The sequence below is a fragment of the Balaenoptera physalus genome, assembly GCF_965194825.1.
Source record: "Balaenoptera physalus genome assembly, chromosome: 10".
Classification (NCBI taxonomy): domain Eukaryota; kingdom Metazoa; phylum Chordata; class Mammalia; order Artiodactyla; family Balaenopteridae; genus Balaenoptera; species Balaenoptera physalus.
In genome coordinates, this window is record NC_138889.1 from 6,079,305 (window position 1) to 6,099,941 (window position 20,637).

General features: G+C 51.5%; 1 long non-coding RNA gene across 1 annotated transcript in view; it reads right to left on the reverse strand.

Annotated features, from left to right (window-relative positions):
* The window catches only part of LOC309667632, a 34,251-nt gene extending 24,141 nt beyond the window's left edge, over positions 1-10,110 (reverse strand). Inside the window, exons 1-4 of the long non-coding RNA XR_014267863.1 lie at positions 9,693-10,110; positions 9,013-9,213; positions 6,880-7,029; positions 5,973-6,088 (exon numbers count right to left, since the gene is read on the reverse strand). This is a non-coding gene — a long non-coding RNA (uncharacterized lncRNA). The remainder of the gene's footprint in view (positions 1-5,972; positions 6,089-6,879; positions 7,030-9,012; positions 9,214-9,692) is intronic.
* Between the last annotated feature and the right edge of the window lie 10,527 nt (positions 10,111-20,637).

Here is a 20,637-nt window from a genome sequence, read left to right on the forward strand (position 1 = left end):
CCTCTCTTGTTGCGGAGCACAGGCTCCCGACGCGCAGGCTCAGTAGCTGTGGCTCACGGGCCCAGTTGCTCCGCGGCATGTGGAATCTTCCCAGACCAGGGCTCGAACCCGTGTTCCCTGCATTAGCAGGCAGATTCTCAACCACTGCGCCACCAGGGAAGCCCATGACTTCCATTATTTTTATGAAGAAGTCAGCTGTAAGTCTAATTGTTACTCCTTTGAAGGTATTGTTTTTTCACCCCTCAGTCTGCATTTAAGATCTTCTCTTTGTCTTCTTTTTTTTTTTTTTAGTATTTTTACAATAGTGTGCTTAGATATGGAGATGATGATGATGATGTGTGTGTGTGTGTCTTTATACAAATACATGTAATATATATATATATTTTTAAAATTTTATTTATTTATTTATTTATTTATGGCTGTGTTAGGTCTTCATTTCTGTGCGAGGGCTTTCTCTAGTTGTGGCAAGCGGGGGCCACTCTTCATCGCGGTGCATGGGCCTCTCACTATCGCGGCCTCTCTTGTTGTGGAGCACAGGCTCCAGAGGCGCAGGCTCAGTAATTGTGGCTCACGGGCCCAGTTGCTCTGCGGCATGTGGGATCTTCCCAGACCAGGGCTCGAACCCGTGTCCCCTGCATTGGCAGGCAGATTCTCAACCACTGCGCCACCAGGGAAGCCCCCCATGTAATATACTTTTAATGTAATTTGCTTAGGGGTATAGAACTTTTTAAATCTATGGCTTAATATTTTTCAGCATGTTTGCAAAGTTCTCAGCCATTATATCTCTAAATATCATTTCTGCCTTGTTTTCGCTCTCCTCTCCTGGGATTCCACGTATGTGTATGTTATACTGTTTCACTATATTTTCTCTGTCTCCTACTCTCCTGTTTTCCATTGTTTTGTCTCTCCATGCTTTATGCTGGGTATTTTCTTTTCACCAGTCCATAATTCAGATTTTTAGCTTTTCAGAGTAATCTATTATTTAATACATCACCGAGTTTTAAAAATCGACATTAAAAATTTCTCAGTTCTGGAATATCCTTTTTTCCTTTAATAGTTCTACTTCTCTGCCAAAATTCTTGATATTGTCTTTTGTCATCTTGAACACATATGCATAGATATTTTAAAGTCTATGTCCGATAAGTGCTATTTCTGTAGTCCCTGTAAGTCTGTTTCTATTGTCTATTTTTTCTCTTAGCTTGTTTTCTTCTTGTGCACTAGTTATTTCTTATTGTGTGCTGAACATTCTTTTCAAAAAATTGTTTGCTAAAATAATTTGAGGACTAGAATAATATCACCTTCCTCCAGAAAGGATTTATGCTCGCTTCTGCTATACATCTACGGATGCCAACACTTGGAGCTACCTAATCCAGTACCAGACTTGGAGAGAGCTTGAAGCTGAATTGCAGTCTCCTTGAGAACAATCTGGTTCTGTTCATTTTGCTCCTAGGGTGCAGACTTTCCCAACCCAAAAGGAACTGGGTTCATCAGGCCACTCCCCTATATATTGGCTCATCCCTATGTTGGTGAGCTCCACACTGCAACTCAGGTGCATTAAGCCCTGCAATGTGCCACATGCAATATGCAATGTGCCCTTCAGCCAACTCCTCTAGAACCAACCCATACTCCGAAAGGGGAAGTGGTCCCAACTACCGGGCTTACCTCTCTGGGCTTCTGCTCTCTCTCCTAGATCTTCTCCCAATAATTCATCATGATCTTGTTAGCTTACTATCAAGAGCTAACAGTGCCTTTGAGAGCAGTTTTTAAAAGATTTTTATCTACCTCTTATATTTGTCCTCAGTCAGAGGTTTGTTCTAAATTACTGAATCTCCATTACCAAGAGCAGAAGTCCTCTTGGGACTTTCAGCATAGGGCCTCTGGCCACCAGCATTTATGCTTTAACATTTCGTATCAGACATTTCCAGTAGGCAGGGGTTGTATTTGAGAATATACTTGATGGAAAGAGAGAGAGAGGAGCATTCAGTATGGTGGTTCAAGAGTTTGGGGTAACTCTGAACCACAATCAACCTTCAGCTACAGCCCTTTGGTTCAGAGATTGGCTCAAGTAAGAAATTTTGTTCTTTTCTTTAAAAAAAAAGGTTCTTAATACCATGGATTCCATAGGGTCCTTTCAAAATGAGTCATGTCTATATGGATACATTTCTCTTGAAGTTATAAAAATGTATTTAAAATATCTTCTAAAAGAGAAATAAATACCAAGCCCTGAAACATATTTTAGATTTAGATTTTCCAACTCAGGCTATTTGGAAAATAACTGAAAAATATTTGTGTGACTAAAAGAAGCTCTTCCAAGCTCCCCTTCATTACCTGACTTGTTCATTAAAAATGCATCAATGGATTTTCACTGCTTTCCTGTGCCAGGCTCTGAATATTAAGAGTATGTACTACTTTGCCTCAGAGAATTTATAATCTAGCTAAAACCAGACAGGTGAAAACCATCTAAAGTAATAAATATGCATAGGGTCATGTAATGAAATGTACATACATTATAGAGCCTAACAGCAAGAGAGAACATTTATGAGTTATTCTGCCTCACTGATTATTTATCATAAACTCTCATGGCAGTTCCTAGTTACTGACTACCTTGGGCTTCCTCTGAGAAAATCAAAAGTAACTGGGTAATCTAAGCAGCTTCTATTTATTAATAGTCACTAGGACCTATGAACTAAAAGTGGTATAAAAGGATAGACAAAGGAACAGGTGCAGGATATAGACTGCCTGGGTGTGAATTTTTATGTGGGTGTCTTAGTTGGGTGACCCTGGTTAAGTCACCCCAGCCCTCTGCTTACTTTTCTAAAAAATAAGGATGAGTGTACCTAGTTTATAACATGCTTGTGCAGAACGAATGGGTTGAGATCAATAATGCACTGAAAACCAATTCTGGGGCATGGTAAGACTCTCAGTGTAAGTTCTTATTTTTCTTAATGTGTAATCATGGTTAAACATTTACTTGGGGGAATTGAGGTGTAAATAGGAAAATACTTTGTGAATTATTAGCAACAACATACACATAAAGAAGGAAACGGGAAAATCCACTTTGTTCCCAGCCAAGAGACGTTTAAACCAATAGCCTTCCTGCCTCCACTCACATGTGAGGTGTAGAAAAGCAGTTTCCACTTTGTCCTTCCAAAATATCTCTTTGATTTTTCTTACACTCATGCCTGAAAGAACTGGCTGGTGGCATTTCTTACTGAAGGCAATTTTACTGAAAGCATTTTTACTTTGTGCACAGCCTTAATGAAGAGGGTTCACTTATGTCCGCATCCCCTTAACTCTCACTGGTGATATGGCTGTTCTCCCACCCAACTCAATTCTCTCCTCCTGCCCCACCTGCAACATTGAACTCTGGTGCTTGCATTCATCTCATTAAATTTATTAAATAGCCTGGGGTAAATACTTAAATAGAATTGTATTTCCTAATCACTACCTACACAAACATGCCGTCTTGTTAAAATTTAAATTGATCTAAAATGGACATTAAACTCTTATTTTTAACTTCATCCCACTGGCTTCATGGACTATCATATCTATGTTCTTTTAATCAGAGTAACATTTTTGCCTTGACTCAGCATATGGATAATTTAGCAGTGGTTACATTCTTGTTTATTAAAACTTTGTATTCAAATTAAAAAAAAATAAAATGGACATTAAAAAAGTTACTTTCCCTAATTTTAAGCCCCATTCATCAGGCAACTTTTCTTCTGCTTCGCCCTTTGATGTTGACAGTCCTAAACATTTTGTCCTCAAGCTTTTTCTTTGCTCTCGCATTCTTCCTGAGAAATCACATCCGCGCCAAGGATTTCCTTCCCCGTCTCTCTGTATCTTTTGTTCACAATTTCCTCCTGAGTCCAAACTTCCGTCCAACCTCCCCCTGGACTGCTCCCCTCGGGGTAACCCCAGGCTCCTCAAACTCAGCATATCTAAAGCAACTAAGAATTTTCCTCCGCAAATTACATTTCCTTCGAACCCCCCTAATTATCCTTTATTGACTCAATCACTCAAGTTGCAAACTCCAGAGCTGACCTCCTCATGTAGCTGCAGCCCCACCGCTGGTGCTCAGTTCAGACCTTCAACATTCCTCACCTGGAGTATTACGATAATCACTTGTCTGGCCTCCAGTTTTTAAAATACGTCCCACAAAGTGCAACCAAAGTGATCAATCTGATTACATCATCCCTTGGCTTAGGTTCTTGAATGAACCTCTCAATCAATGGTGCCATTATTTTCAAGGTAAGTGTGCTTGAGAATTACCCAGGCATCTTGTGACTACGTGGGGTCCTGGATCCACCACAAAGATTCAGAGTCAGTAGACCTGGGAACGGGGCTCAAGAATAACATTGTTGTCAAACATGTCAGGCTGCTCTGTACAGGTGGTCTCTGGGTCGCATTCTGAGAAGCGCTACTCTGCAGGACAGTCCCGACCCCTCGGAATGGCAAGAGTGTGTGTTACTTTCTGGCATGTACTCACCTCTCTAACCCCATCCATGTCTCTTCTCCCATTCATGTCCTAAAACCCAGCGTTCAAGGTCAAGCCCAGGAGGGCATCAGGCCTGAGTTAGAGGCCTGCTGCTCGCTCATTCTCACTTTGCAGATTTAACAAGAGGAGCGCTACGTCCAAGCTGTAACAGGCAAAAATGAGAAAAGTACCATATTGCCAATAGCTCAGACTGCTAATACCTTGCAGTCACGGTTTTCTTATAAAAATGGAAATTCTGAACACTCCTGAGCAGAGGATGAAGGGAAGGAAGCCAGATGCCTCGCCCATCAACAGTGTCCAAGTCTAGAAAGTCGCCCTCAACTCACGCGCCCAACTGGTGAGCTTGGCCGGCCTGTGTCCGGCAGCGATCTGAGAGCGAGCACGGTCGCCGAAGTCTGTCCGAGGGGACAGCCTTAGAAAGGTGTGCTTCTTGCCTGGGAGCACAAAGTTTAAGAGATGTACCCCACATGGCTACGATCGTTAAGCCACAGTAGCGGCTCCCTAGTGAGACGTGGCTAAGTAGAACTTCTCCTGCCTTGCTTTGGAAGGGTGTCAGAGGAGGTCGGGAAGCCTGGGTGGAGGGCAGAGGTTCTCTCCCTGACACCTGTGGCTCCCAGGTTGCTGGAGAAGCGATGGAGGCAGAGCCCCTCATGGGCAGAGGCCCACACTCCTTGCCATCACAGACTCTTCGCGATACTAGAGAGAAAACATATTTAGGCAAAAACCATTCTCTGCAACATTATAACTTTTGATTCAGGAATGAGACAGGGAAATGCAAATTACATCTCTCAGAGGATGTAAATGAATTTTTAAGAAGCAAATGACTACTGAGCCTGCGCATCTGGAGCCTGTGCTCCGCAACAAGAGAGGCCACGATAGTGAGAGGCCCGCGCATCGCGATGAGGAGTGGCCCCCGCTTGCCGCAACTGGAGAAAGCCCTCGCACAGAAACGAAGACCCAACACAGCCAAAAATAAATAATAAATAAATAATAAATAAATTAAAAAAAAAAAAAAGAAGCAAATGAGAGTGTTTCTCAGGGTAAGATGTCTCATCCGGTTTAATTAAGAGCCCCAGGATTTCTATCCAGTGAGCGTTCATCGCATCAGCTTTCCTTGCTCTGTAATAAAGACACAGTCAGTGAGAAATCCCCTCAAGACGGGGAATAAAGAGCTCCCAAATATAAGCATCGTTCCAAGAATTTGGAGGTAGAAAAAGGAGCTGTATGTCTGAAGGTTGGAAACATGTATGGGGGATAAAAATTAATATTCTGTCTGTGATAATATCTTTAGTGGGTAGTGCTTCATTCAGAATCAGATGTGTCTCCCTTCCAGATAGGAGCCGGCATTTCACGGGCTAACTATAAAGTACATTCAAGCTGGTCCAAAATTAGGATCCACACAACGGCCAGCTCCGCTCCCGGCGAAAGCTGCCCTTTCACCTTCTGCTATCCTCCCATCCATCCCTCGTTTTACCTGGGGTCTGAGTTGCATCTCTCGGTCGGGCCTGGTAATTAGGATGAGATGAGGTCACGGTGAAGCCAGGGCTGGGTGGCAGCTGCTGAGGACGGCCCGCGTGGGTGGGAACCGGTCTGCAGGGTGAACACGGTGCGGTCAGTTTCCCGAGGCTGAGTGGATACCGCCTGCCTGCTCTTCATGTGCCTTCATGGACCTTAAGAGAGGCCTGTTGTAAGCTGAGGAGGGGGCAGGGAGCAGTGCTAGAATCAGCTTTCTGGAGAAACCCCCGATTTCCCGGCACACGGGAGAACCATCTGCACATGGAACCCCGGCCCCGCCGCGGGCTGACTTCCCAGCTCCTGGCTGGGCAGCGACCTTGTCCCTGCTCACCCGGCCGTTGCCGCTTGACCTCTGGCACTGGTTGCAAATGGGGGGCTGGTGTTGTGCCTGGGTCACCCCCACAGGCCAGCGTGCCAAGAACAGGTGAGGGCCCAGCCCATCCGCCAAGGGCCCACGGGCACCTCCAGGGAGGCTCCGGACTCGCTTCCGGGGAGCTAAGCCCTGGGTCACCTTCCTCTCTGGCCTTGGCCCGTTTAGAAAGGTCAGACCTGCACCCCTAGTCAGCTGGGGAACAGTGTGCAGGAGACCACTTTCACAGGACCTCCAAATTCTAGGAAGGAGAGGTGGGGTGCGGAGCAGGCAGTGAAGAAGGTTGGATGCCTTTTATCATTCCTCTATCTATGTACCTCTATCTCTATGTCTATACTGTTGCCCCCATTATTGTGCTCTTACTTTGTGCCATCTTATCAAATCCTCACAACCATTATGTGAGGAAGATATAATCATTACCATTTGCAGGTGAGGCCTAAGAAGTTAAGTTCCTCCATACCAGTGGTTCTCAAACCTTTGCTAACATCAGATTCACCTGAAGGGCTCGTGACAGCACAGAACGCAGAGTTTCTGATTCAGCAGATGAGAAATGGGGCCCGAGAAGTTGCATTTCCAACCAGTTCCCAGGTGGTACTGTTGCTGCAGGTCCGGGGCCCTCACGGTGAGACGCAGAGGTGCCCACAGCCTGTGGGGACACAGACAGTGGCCGGCCACCTGATCTGTGAGAAGTGCCGTGGCAGCGGGGCCGTGGCAGGGCCTCGGAAGGCTTGGGAGGGACGCAGGGCTCTTGTTTACACAGCTTCTGGGCAGGGGCGCGGGCCTTGTCACATGACAGTCGAGGTAAACGGCACCTCCTCCTCCTCCCATCCCTATTTTTGGAGCAAAACTACTCCAGGTGTATCAGCGTGGGTTCCATCCCCACATGTAATTTGTACAGGAAAGTTTGATATAAACTACTAGTAACTCTTTACAGGAGATTAGCTGTGAAGAAGGAATAAAGCAGCTCTGAAGACCATCCTAAGGCTGAGTGAGGTAGATGATTGCAAGGGGGCCTCCTCGCCACCCCGAGCCTAGAATTCCAACCTTCTTTGGAGCGGGTGAGGCTGAAGCCTGCTGGACGGTGAGAAGATGACTGGCACGCCCTGGGCCACAGCTGGGCCACAGGTGGCAGACCGTGGTTGGAGAGCGAGGAAACGCAGGTGGGGACCGGCAAGCTGCGAGCGCCCCACTGGGTTAGCAGGAGACCAAGGAGGGTGGGCGGGGGATCACGGGCCAAGGCTGGCCAGCCCTCCTGGGGAGCCAGCAGGCCGGGGACCCAGGTGGGGACTGGGAACGACACTTGCTGGAAGGTGAGCACCATGGCGTATTCAGCTCCCACACATCTGGCAGCCCTGGGTAAGCAGGAAGGAAGCACAGACCCGGGAGAGAGGCCCCTTCCTTCTGCGATGTCCGGCCAGTGCCCTGTGCAAGCTTAACCTCATGCCGGCTGGCGAAGAAGAAATATTTACAGGGCCCGGTTTCGTTATCACAGAGTAAGGCGCCGAAGGGTGCAGTTGGAGCTGAGACTCAATAAACTGATAACTGCACACGCCAGCGATCCACTTATTTAGACTACAATGTGAATGGCCTTTTGGAACTGAGAAGGCACGGCGGCCCTGAGAGAGGCATTCACCCCAGTTGGCAGGTGGTTAGGAAAGTTGTCCTTGAAATACTTTCTATTCTGTCTTGGAGAACCCATGGAAATTGGCCAGAGGAAGGAGAGGAAAGGCACAGTATGAAGGCACAGAAAACGGAGAAGATGACGGACTTTCCTAAGAAGCCAATCGGGGAGAGAACTGCAGATACTGAGGTTTCATCTTCTCAAGAGTAAGTCCCATTGCAGAGAACACCACCTCCTGGGTCTCGACCCCCGCCCTCCCCCGCGGCCATCCTCCCGCTGGCCACCCCACTCCGCTCTCCTAGCTCTGCCGCCTTAACACTCCCGAGCCCCGTTCCTTCACATCCCTCCCAGGAGTTTTATGAGTCCCCAGGATGTGATCCGGGGGCCTCACTGGAGGTGATTCTTTGCCCCCATGTCCCTGCTCTTTTGCTTTGGCTCATAGTGGGTGAACCTTCTAATGCTGCTGGTGCCACAACCCGCGCAGGCCAAAGGCCCTTCCGCCACAGCCAGTGCCCCTGAGGAGGCCTGCTGTCCGGGGCCAGGGCCCCCAAGGTCACTGCTGCCTGCGACGGGTGTGCTAATTCCACCTCAGTGAAGGGGGCCCGAGGCCGCCTGTCCTCCCTGCCCTGGGAGCGGGGACAGAGCAGAGGCTGGTCACCTCTCCTCTCCAACACCAGCTCAGGGTCTTGACCGAAATTAGCCCTTGAGTCCTCCAAGGAGTGGGTTCCCATCCAGGAGCCCCTGAGGTTCACTGTGATAACAGACCAGGGGTGGCAAATGGGTTTCATCTCATATTTAGGCCCCAGATGTTCGAGAGTAGCTGCCCAGGGCACCTCACTGAGGACCCTCTAGGCAGGTCCAGAACCGGGAGGCAAGAGGGCGGTGATGCATTCCCACGACCCATGGAAGCGTCACCCTTGAAACTCGACTTGGGCAGCGCCCTGCCTCTGAGCTGTGCGCCGTCTGAGCCCCACAAGCACAGCTGGGGCCGCTTCTGCTCTCAGTTACCTCACTTCTCCAACAGCAGATGGAAAGGGAATAAAGCTTGTTGTGACGTGAAAACTGGTTTTTACGCCACGTGTGAGCTGCAAACACCAGCCAGCTGGGGGTAGGAACACCCAGTTCTTCAGAAGAAGCGGCTGTCTTTTCATCGCATGGAGGCGTCATGTTTCTGGAAAGGGCACCCAGGTGTTCTGAGCCATCTTCCTCCTAAATTAAGATGGGTTTTTGCAGCAGGAACTCCTAGAGAACCAGACAGGTCCGGACAGGAAAGCAAACCCCCTAAGCTGGGTCTAGAGGTGGAGGTGGCCCCTGAGGAGCGCGTGCCACTGTCCTCCTGCAGCTGACGCGGGGCAAGACGCTAGGAGGGAGGCGGGACGGTGGACATAACTCCCGAGACCCTGGCTCCCAGAGGCTGCAAGGCAGGGAGGGAGGCGCGGCCCCACCTCGGCTCTTTGCCCTTCAGATCACGTGGGCCAGTCGGGAGCTCCGCGCCGCTGCAGGAGCAGGGCAGCCGCTTCGCCCTCAGGAGGGGCCGCGGGCGTGGCCACGGGCCTGGAAGCAGCTCTTCCGAAGGTGAATGTCTCGTGGCTGCCGAGCTGGGGTCCCCCCAAAACGGCGGGGAGAGGGGGCCTCGTGGGCAGAGCGTGGCCTGCGGGCGTGGCCGTGGCCGTGAACGCGGTTCTCACCTTTTCCTCCGTGGCTCACTGGGCAGCTCCCTCTGCGTCTGGTTGTTGCTTGATCACATTGGGAAAGAACTTGCTCAGGTCGCAGGAGGGATGCTGGGAGCCGGTCCACGCAGGCACTCCGCATGGTCGTCACCAAATCGGCTGCGAGGACAGATTCGTGCGACTCGGGCTGGGGCTGGGGCCGGGGGGCGAGGCGCTGCCCGTCCGTGCTCTTCGGCCCAGGGCCTGACCCCGCTGCTCTCAGCCTCCGGCCGGAGCGCGCACCCCCCGCCGCTTCCGTCCGGCGCCGTCGGCTCGCTCTTTGCTCAGCGCCCGCGGGCAGAGCCGCCTCGTCCGGGGTCCGCGGGGCGCCGGCTCCGCACCAGGCTCTTCCCGGGGAGGACGGGCCGCGCGCCCCGAGGGGAGGACACGGGCCGGGGCGCGGGGGGCGCGGGGGCCGTGGTCCGGAGGCGCGGCGCGGGCGGCGGGAGGGCGGAGGGGCTGGGCCGCGTCCCGGCCTCAGCCGCGGGGCCCGCATCCTCGCTCCTCCCCGGGCCCCGCCGCCTCTCGGGCGTAGTTTCAGCCGCGGCGTCAGGGACGAGGGCCTCGCCGGGAGTCCCCTCCTCAGGGCCGTGTCCCGGCAGCGGGGAGCAGTGCGGCCGCCGCTCCCTCCCCACGCCCGCGCGGCGGCGACCCCGAGAACGGCCGCTTCCGGGGACGGTCCCCCGCGGAGGGTGCGCCCGCCCGGCCCGGAGAGGCGCGCGGCGGCGGGAGCGGGGCGTCCTCCCCGAGCTCGGGCTGGCTGGCTGCGTCCTGCACACAGGCCTGGGCTCCGGCCCCGCCGGGTCAGGTAACCTTGCCCTCGCCCTGACCCCAGCTCCAGAGACTGCGCCTTCCCCCGGGCTCCCCTGTCACTCACATCCCTCAGTCGTCGTGTTGGAAGGTACCATCTGTTTCCCGCTGGGACTCCGCGGGGCCAGGCCCTCTTAGTGTGGACTCTGAAGCCAGACCGCTGGCATCAAAATCGTGTCTCCACCCTCCCAGCTGGGACTCTGGGCCCCACCTATCACTTCTCTAAGCCTCACTTTCCCCACCTGTGAAATGGGCACAAAAATTGTCATTCTGTCTCCTCCATCTCCTCTCCCCCCTCCCCTCCCTCCCCTCCTCCTCTTCCTCCCTCCCCCCTCCTCCCCCTCCTTCCTCATCTCCTTCCCCACCTTCCCCTCCTTCCCCTCCTCCTCCTCCTGAACTTACCCCCACCCCCCCCTCCAGCTCCCAGAGGCTCAGTCCACAGCTCTCCATTTGGACAGCTGGCACGTGGTCTCCAGGTAGATGGTGCAGGGAGTTCAGCTTCGGGGCAGGCAGCTTTCAGCTCTAAGCCTGGGCCCTGATGAAGTGAATGTTAATCATTAATATAATTTCTTTCCGGAGAATCATAAGATTTTACAGCTGGAAGCGGCCTCAGAGAATCATTATAGCCCACAAGTTACACTGTGGAAACAGAGGGCTGTTGCCATCCCTAAAGTCACAGGGCTAGTAGGCTAGTAGCTGACTGTGCTGTGGGCCCCACTACCCCACGCCCTTCCCCCAAACCCAGTCCAAGCTTTTGAGTTTGTAAAAGCATCGCCTAGATGCGTGAGTATAGCCCAGCCCTGCAATATCACTCTGGGTGGATAGACCTCTCCCCTGGTGATCCAAGGAAAACTGTAGAAGGAATAAACCAACCCTAACAATATTAATAATCGTTATTACCCCAGTGCTGTCACCACCGCTTCTGTTTGTATCCTGCACTTTTTTTAACCTCTTAAGTACTGGCCCTAATGACAAATGAGGAGAAGCCAATTTCAGCAGACAGGGTCTCCCCAGGGAGCTCAGAGATGCTCAGGCTTCAGGCAATGGGGTCCGGAGGCAGGGCCTGGGCTGCTGGGAGACCCAGAGCCCCATGGTGGTGCTGCAGGTGCCTGGCACAATTTGGAGCCTAATGAAAACCAGAAGCGACCTCGTGGACTTGTCTTTGCCAGTCACTGCCAGAAGACTCTGTCCCCTTGAAGTCGTTCAGTCTCTGAGTCCGAAAGCTGGACTCCCAGCCTCACGTGACTTGGTGGCAGGGTCCTCAGGTTTGGTGACCTGTCCCCCCACCCCCCAGCTCTGGGCCCGGACAGAGCTGGGGATGTACAGACCTGATAAACAGTTCCAAGGGAACGGCCAGCCCTGCTCTGAAGCCTGGGCGGCTGGGAGGCAGAAAGGTCTTTCCCTGAGGCTTTTGGAAGGAAGGAGAAGTTCACGGCCGGGGTGTTAAACCCGGAAGGGCTGAAAGGAGAGGGTCTGCAGCAGACAGACACACGCACGGGGACGCGCGGTGAGGACAGCGAGAGCGAGATGAAGCCCTTTCAGCGTCCCCGCGGCCCTGGCCCTGAGCTGGCCCCTCCCACACGCGGCTTTCTGATCAGGGGATCCTCAGGGTGGCAGTCCTCGACTCGGGACATCTTCCGCAAGCTGGTAACGAAGACGGCGCTGGAAGCTTAGTGGCTCTGAGGAGAGGGGGAGGGCACACGGGGACAGGCATTCATCTCCAAACTTGCAGGGCACGTCTCCTGGAAACCGGACTCAGCGCTGGGCCGGGGGGCCGGAAGAGCAGCCCGCACCCCCAGCCTGGCCCTGGGCCGCCCCTGCACTTCCGGCGGGGGGTGGGGAGCGGGCGAGGCGGGGGGGTGGGGGGGGCGGGCGAGGCGGAGGCGCACAGGCTCCTCCCCCAGAACTCCCCGCCTGGGGCCCCAAGGTCGTGTTGCTGATGGAGCCACGTGCTTCAGCGATGAGAGGGAGGAAGCGCTCCCGCTCCCTTTCCTTGCTGTCCTTGTCTCCTCTCTCCTGTGCTCTGATGACCTTGAAGAGCCTTCTGTTCCTTCTGTCCCAGTTCGGTTTCCATGGGAACCGGAGTGGCAGCGTCATCTCTCTGCTGAGGTGAGATGCCCCCAGGATGCCATGAATACCCAGGAGAAAACTATCAGAGAAGAATAAACCATCTCAGAAATTACCCTGCAGGGCCCTTCCTTATATTCTGCTTCCGTCTCCTCCTGAGTTAGGTCTTTCGTTTTGCGTCCTCAACTTCAGGGAGGCCGCGGGGAATGGGCATTCGCTTCCATTTCATCTGGATCTTTGGTTCTTAGCAGCTGTCCTGCACCTGGTTGGTGTGATAATTACTTACTTAGTGAATTCATGGGTGAGGGCCGTGATAAGATGAAGTAATGTGATGTCCTCTCAATAAATCCAGATAACCACATGTGGCTCCTTGAGTTCTGTCCTCTCCCCAAATTTGCCATCTGACAAAGTGACTTCATGACAGAGTCATGAACTGCTGTAGATAGATTTTATTTGAACTTCTCAAAAAAGCTGGTGGTACATTAAAGAGTGGTCACTTACAGTCAAGCCGACTGACAGCCCCTGGACTTTCTAGAATGGGCCGTGGGCTGCTCAGCAGGTCCTTGGACAATGGGACAGATTCGGAATGAGCTGTCTCCTAACTGTGGTTCTTATAGAACTGTTGAGAGCATGGACTCTGGAGCCAGTCTGCCTGGGTTCAAATCGCGGCTCTGCTACTTAGGAGCTGAGTGAACCTGGGCAGGGCACTTAGCCTGTCTGAGTCTCAGTGTCCTCATCCATAAAATGGGACAATAATGGATTCTATCTCGTAAGTTTGCTGTATTAAAAGAATTAATACACGTAAAGTGCTCAGAACAGTACCTGTGCATAGCAAGTCCTAGACATCTTATTATTATCTTTATTATCCTATTTTATTCATTCTGAGATGCATTTTTTCCCCATTTTGACATCTCTGGAATCTGAAGTTTTTTTTTTTTTTTCTGTCTTCTGGGAACATAAAATATGGTGTGCCTTACAATGGATTGTGTTTCAGATTCAATTAAACTCATTATTATTGTTGTTGTTATTATTCCATCTCTAGCACAGTCTCTGGTCAATAACGGGCACCATATACTTTTGCAAAGACTAAATAAATTCTCTCTAGGTCTTCCCTTCCTGGAGTCCTGGTAATGAAAGGTTTGCCATTGTGATCATCAGTGTGGGCTCAGCTGAATCAGGCAGACAAACAGCACTGATACTAGAGGTGCAGTCCTTTCCTTTTCTTCTCCTTAGCCATCAGGACAGACGTTCTAGCTGGTCCTGCAGTGTTGGGGAGGTAGGGGATCTCAATCTGCATCATTCTGACAACCAGAGGGAGTTTTGTGTCTGTTTTAGACAGAGTTCTCTAGAGAAACAGAATCAATACGATGTGTATTTAGGTTTATTTTAAGGAATTGGCTCATGAGATTACGTGGCTGGCAAGTTCAAAATCTGCAGAGTAGCTTAGCAGGCTGGAGCCCCAGGAAGGAGCCGATGTTCCAGTTCAGGTTTGCTGCAGAATTCCTTCTTGCTTGGGGGTGGTCAGTCTTCTGTTCAGGCCTTCAGCTGATTGGAGAGGCCCACTCACATTATAAGAGGCAATCTGCTTTACTCAAAGTCCACTGGTTTAAATGTTAATTTCATCACAAACACCCTCACAGAAACCTCCAGAATTATGTTTGACCCAATATCTGGGCACGTTGGCCCAACCAAGTTGACGCATAAATTCACCATCGCAGTGACTTATAGGGGAGATTCCTGGTGTGAAGGGTGTGCATTTGTTAAGACCATCTTTGTCTTGGAGAGCCCACCCCTCCTCCCTTGGGAAATCCTGAAGGGCTCGGCTGGACTTTACAGTAGTATCTTCTGTTGTCCCCACTGCAGTCCTGCACCCTAGGCAGGAATAACTTCATTTTTCAAATGAAGACAAAAAAAATCTGAGTCTATATGTCTTATTATTAATAGTAGATAACTCCGGGAAACTAGAAGATGCCTTATTCAAATCCAGGTTTCTCTGACTTTAGCTCTTGCTTGTCAAGGATACTAATAGTTTTTACTGTTGCTATTTCATTATTATATTTAACACTGATGCTTACTGTGTTTCAGGCCCTATTCTAAGCACTTTACGTAGATTGACTTTCTTAATTAACTCAATTTCCTAACCTGCCCCTAGAATTCCGAAGACAGATGTGACAAACAAGCCACCTGAAGGTGAGAAGTGCCTGCAGCGGACATTGCCTGGGCGTGGCCATGGGCAGGGCTCTTTGCTGCCTGGGGCTAGTTATCACTCTCTCTCCGGCCAAGCTTCTTCCCTGCTATTTTCACTGAGCAACTGATTAATGTCCGTGCGGGGTGGACATGCCCACGCCATGGTGTTCTCACCTCGTCAGTTCTTAGCGCCTTCTAATGGCTTCTGAGATTAGCTCCTATCTTAGTTTGCCACGTTTGATGAGGCCGGGGAACATAGACAGGAGCCAGGGATGCTGTCAACGCCACAGGCTCTCCGAGCTCCACCGTCCTGCGCTCTTGTTTTGCACGTCTTCTTAACTGCCAGTAGCTCAGCCCTACCAGCCTCCTGAGAAATGAGGACCTTGTTAGCAGGACATCCGTCTGTCTCTGAGCATTGCTTGAGGGCTGGAGTCCTGATGTGCACAGGGGAGCTATGAGGTTTTCTCCTTACCTTGACTCCTGTATGGGTTCATTTTGGCAGTAAAAATCCCCTTTATCTTTCATGTTAGGTCAGAGGTTGGTGCTGAGGGAATCAGTAAAAGAAAGGAAATGCTACCTTGATGGACAGGCTAGCCGGCAGGTGTTCGGCGCATCCGGAGGACATGGGTCATCATTTGGTGTAAGTGATGAGTGCCACAAAGCCCCTGGGCATTCAGTGGGACGAGGAGGTCGGGGTGGGGAAGAAGAAAAAGGGGTGCTAACTTCATCTGGGCAATGAAGGATGAACAGGATTTTAAAGGTGTGAAGGGAAGGGAGAAGGAGGTGATGGGAAAAGCCCGGGAAGAGTGATTCTCCACTGTGCTGCGCATCCCACCCTCCCTTTCTCTCTGGGATTGTCTGTTGATAATCCCTTCACTGCTGGGCGTTGTCTGCTTCTCCTCTTTGGTTGATGTTTCCCATCAGCATTTAAATACACTAAGTCTGTAGCATCTTCAAACAGCAGCACACGATCAAAACTCTAAAACTGTCTTCCCCCAATTCATTTCTCTCCAGACGCCCACTGCCCTACTTATCACGGTCATGCAGTGGCTCAAGCCCAAAATGAGGGAGTCAGTCTTTACATCTCTCACCCTACTCTGTCCGCTTCTCTCATTCCTTACTAGGTCCTGCCAAGTTTAACTCTTAAATATCACCTGAAGCTGTCCACTTCTTTTTATAGTGAAGGTTAATTTTGTGTGTTCACTTGGCTGGCCACAGAATATCTAGATTAAACGCTGTTTCTAGGTATGAAATTAGCATGTGAATTATTGGACTCTATAAAGTAGACTGCCCTTCCCAATGTGAGCGGACATCCTCCATTCCATGACGGGCCTGAATAGAGCAAAAGGCAGAGGCGGGGGGAATTTACCCCTTTTTCCTGCCTCACTGCTGAGCTGGGACACCTTGTATCATCCCCTCCTGCTCTGGGGCTGGGATCTAAACCGCTGGCTCCCTTGGTTTCCCAAACGTTGGACTCAGGCTGAATTATACCACTGGCAAAGGAAGATTATGGGGCTTCTCAGCTTCCATAATCACATGAGCCAATTCCCCATCATACATACTTACATACATACCTACATATATACATTCATACATACACACTCTCCTGTTGGTTCTGTTTCTCTGGAGAGCCCTGACTCATACAGATGTGGGTACTGACAGTGGTTGTAAAGGAACAGAATTTGAAGGATGAGTTTTCTGAATTGGTTGTGGGGTTTCTGGAATTGGTTATCTAATTTGATTAGATTTAAAAATGCTAATCACTCTATTTCCAGTAGTAAAGTGAGCACTGATAGTCCATGACGTGAACTGTTTATGGAGATGTGCAAAATATCTTCACTGGATACTCCTAGTCGATTAAGAAGTAAGGTGACCAAGATACTCCTAGTTGAGGAGGAAGCAAGATGCTGCGTGACCGTGTATATGATACTTTTGATTTGGAAACCATTTTTGGAAATGCATATAATGACCTTAGGCGGTTGCTCCTAATGTCACTGGACAAAGTGGCAAAAGAAAAGGATGAGCTCAGGGATTGGAATTCCCAGCTCCAGTGCCACATGTAGGACCTGAGAGTATCAGGGTGTGCCCTCACGACACCCTCAGCTCCTGGAGCTGCAGGGCTGAGACGGCTGAAAGTCAAATGCAGATCTCTTCCTGCTGCCTTACTACGCAAAGTGATGCAAGTTGACTTACAATGCAAGTGGCTGACTTACTATGGAAGTTGAACTCCCAGCCTCCTAGGGTGTCTGCTGTTAAAGTGAGGGCATTGGTTGGGGAAGAATGGGATCCTGAGTTGAGACGGGGACCTGTGGGAAGATCATGATGAGGCTGGGGACATTAAGCTCCTGAATTCTGATAATGTCATCTTTACCAGTGGAAGAGGACTCGCCACCCCAGAGGCCGTGGCATCCTGACCCCCGTCTGAGGGGATTAACCCTGCATTGCCTGGAGAAACTGTGATGGCCTCCCCTGAGGCAACTGTCTTCAAGACAATACTGATTCTCTTCCTGCAAACCAACCCCCCATATATACACACACACAACACACACGGCAGAACCTCCTATGGCTTCTGTTCCTCTGGAGAACCCTGACTGATACACACATCTACTGATTTACTTCTACTGCCCTAGTCTAAGCTACCAGCATCTCCTCCCTGGACAAGTACGTCTCTTCCTGACCAACTTCCCCACATCTGCTCCTGCCCTTCCTCCATCTTATTCTCCACACTGAAGTCAAACTGATCTTTTAAAAGTTACAAATATAATTTTTTGCTCCCCTGTGCAAAACCTGCCAGCAGGCTCTTCTTGCTCTGACCAGAGCCCTGAACGTGGCCTGGAGGCCTGGCGGGGCCACTCCCGAGAACCTCCCCAGGCACAACCCACGTGACATTGGGGCTCACACCTGCCCGTTCCTCCAACATCCCAGGCTCCCCCTCTTCCTGGCTTTTGCGCAAGCTATTCCCTGGGACGTTTTCTTCTAAACCTTTACCTAACTCATTCCTGCTGGTCCTTTGGAGCGCAAGTCCAGTGTTGTGACCTTGAGGAATTGGTCAGTGACCGCCGTGCCCAGCAGCCCTCATTCTCCTGCTATATGTTCTCTCGCAGCCCTCGGTCCAGAGCGGACCTCAAAATGCTTATTCAACACTCATTGTAGAATTCCTTTTTGGAGTCCCCCCTGTCGCCCCAGAATGAGAACTTTGGCTGGTCTTGCACACACCAGGCCCTCGGTGACCCCTAGGGCACCCGACCTCTCTCTGCTGCTAGCTTCACCCTCCAAACCACGGATCTGCCCACTGCACTTTCTCACCTAAAACTCTTCAGTGGCTTCAGTGACCCACAGCTCTACTTGTCAGTCTTTCCACTTGGATGACGGGGGACTAGGAGGCCCCATAAGGCCGCCAGTGTCAAGCATGACATTTTCTTGAAGTTTCATGTTGTTGTTTAAAAATGCGTGTGAGGTCTGCATTTCAATCTATAGTATCCATTTGCGGAAAAAAAAAAAAAATTGTGCTTCCCTACAAAAACCTGCAAGAAAATGGAAGCTCCAAGCACTTGCCTCGCACTGACCATGGGGCCTTCACAAACCACCATGACCACTGTGCACTCCCAGAAATACGAGTCCCTAAGTCTGAGAATTGCTGCTCTGATGTCATTCATCACAGATGATGTTGAGGCCCAGCCCTATGCCCGTGGTCCACTTCTGGGTTTTCCACAGATGCAGCGAACAATCTCTACTCCTGCCCACAAGTTCTTGCTTCTCTCTGCTTCTCTGCCTGAGAGTATTTTTTTTTTTTTTCAGTACAATAAGAGCTTGCTCAGCCAGTGTGCAGGGCAGCCCAACCCTGAAAGTCCGGGGATTGAAAAACCCCGGGGCCACCCTCAGCTGATGAGGGAAGAGCGTTGGTGTGTGACTCGCCTCGCCAGCTTCTCTCCGTGGGCCAGTCGTGAGCAAGTAGCATCTTCCAGGAAGAATGTCCAGGAGATGTGCGGGGAGGGATGGTCCTGAGAAAGGGGAGGCTAAGCAGAAGTGGGCAGAGGGCCCCCAGGTCACTGTGTGGGTCTGCAGTCTATGAAAGGAGGGGGAGAAGGAAGGAGGAGGGGGCAGGAAGACCCCCAGACTGCAGCGGTGCAGCTTGGAGAAATTCTTGGGGGCCCCGGGGAGCGGGGTGTGGGAGTGGTGCCCACAGGGGAGCCTCACGGACACAGCAACTGATTGCCTGCCTGCGGAGCTCCTGGTTTTGGGTTTGAAAGCTGAGGCAGAGCCTCGAGTCACCTGCAGCTGCAGGATGTGAGCTAACTGCATTCCTCCAGCCGGTCTGTCACGAAGGGAAATGATTATGTCCTTTTGCAGAGGAGATTAAGTAACTGGCTCTAGAACATGGGCAAGCTGTAGATCCAGGGCTTAACTCCAGGTTCTCTGGCTCCAGGGTCCGTATGCTTTTATTATTTTTTAATTAATATTTATTGTAGTGTAGTTGACTTACAATGTAGTGTTAGTTTCAGGTGTACAGCAAAGTGAATCAATTACATATATATTTATCCACTCCTTTTTAGATTCTTTTCCCATATAGGTCATTACAGAGTATTGGGTAGAGTTCCCACGCTATACAGTAGGTCCTTGTTGGTTACCTATTTTATATATAGTAGTGTGTATAAGTCAATCCCAATCTCCCAATTTTTCCTTCCCCCACTTTCCCCCAGGGTCCGTACGCTTAATCACAAACCTGTGAGGCCTTGGAGAAGCGGTCATGCCATCCAGTATGCTGAGCAAACAGCAGGATTGGGAACCGCAGGAGGTGGCAGCCCCACGGTGCACGTGCGGCGGGCAGCCCGAGGCCATCAGCATCCGGGCATTTCAGAGCCCTCGGAGCCCCGGTGGATCTCCCAGGGCCTCTGCTCACATCGGTGACCACGGACAATTCAGAAGGGCAGGGTCCCCAACGCTGCTGCAGCCCTAGAGCACTATGTCCCAATCAGCCCCACCCCAAAGGCAGCACGTGCCCCCAGGGCTGCCCCCTGTGCCTTCGCCCGCCACTGCCCTGAGTGACAGGACGGGGACCCCCACCCCTCCAAGGTCAACAGATGGTGGCAGCTGAGTGAGCAAGGAGGTCGGAGGGACCTGGTGGGTCTTTGAGCACAGCTGGCCTCTGGATGACTCCAGTCTGCGGAAGCTGAGCCCTCCCTCAGAACTGTTGCCCTGTGTGAAGGAGCAAAAGGGATCTGAACCCTGTTGGCCAGGAGGGGCCAATGCCTGGCTGCCCTGCACCAGAGCGTAGGTGTGGAGCATGGCTGGGTTGTCCCGCAAATCCCGATCCCAAACCCTGAGCAAGGGCCTCGCACAGAGCCGGGTACGTGCTCTGTACATCAGGGAAGAATCAGGGAGTGAAAGAAAGGCCGAGATGCCTTTGCCGAGGAGGAGCAAGCAGGAGTGGGGGGAGGGGGAGGAGGAAGCAGGTGTGGGGGGAGGGGAGGAGGAAGCAGGTGTGGGGAGAGGGGAGGAGCAAGCAGGTGTGGGGGGAGGGGGAGGAGGAAGCAGGTGTGGGGGGAGGGCAGGAGGAAGCAGGTGTGGGGGGAGGGGAGGAGGAAGCAGGTGTGGGGGGAGGAGGAAGCAGGTGTGGGGGGAGGAGGAAGCAGGTGTGGGGGGGGCAGGAGGAAGCAGGTGTGGGGGGAGGGGAGGAGGAAGCAGGTGTGGGGGGAGGAGGAAGCAGGTAAGGGGGGAGAGCAGGAGGAAGCAGGTGTGGGGGGAGGAGGAAGCAGGTGTGGGGGGAGGGGAGGAGGAAGCAGGTGTGGGGGGAGGGGAGGAGGAAGCAGGTGTGGGGGGAGGAGGTAGCGGGGGGGCGGGGCAGGAGGCCCTCGCAGTC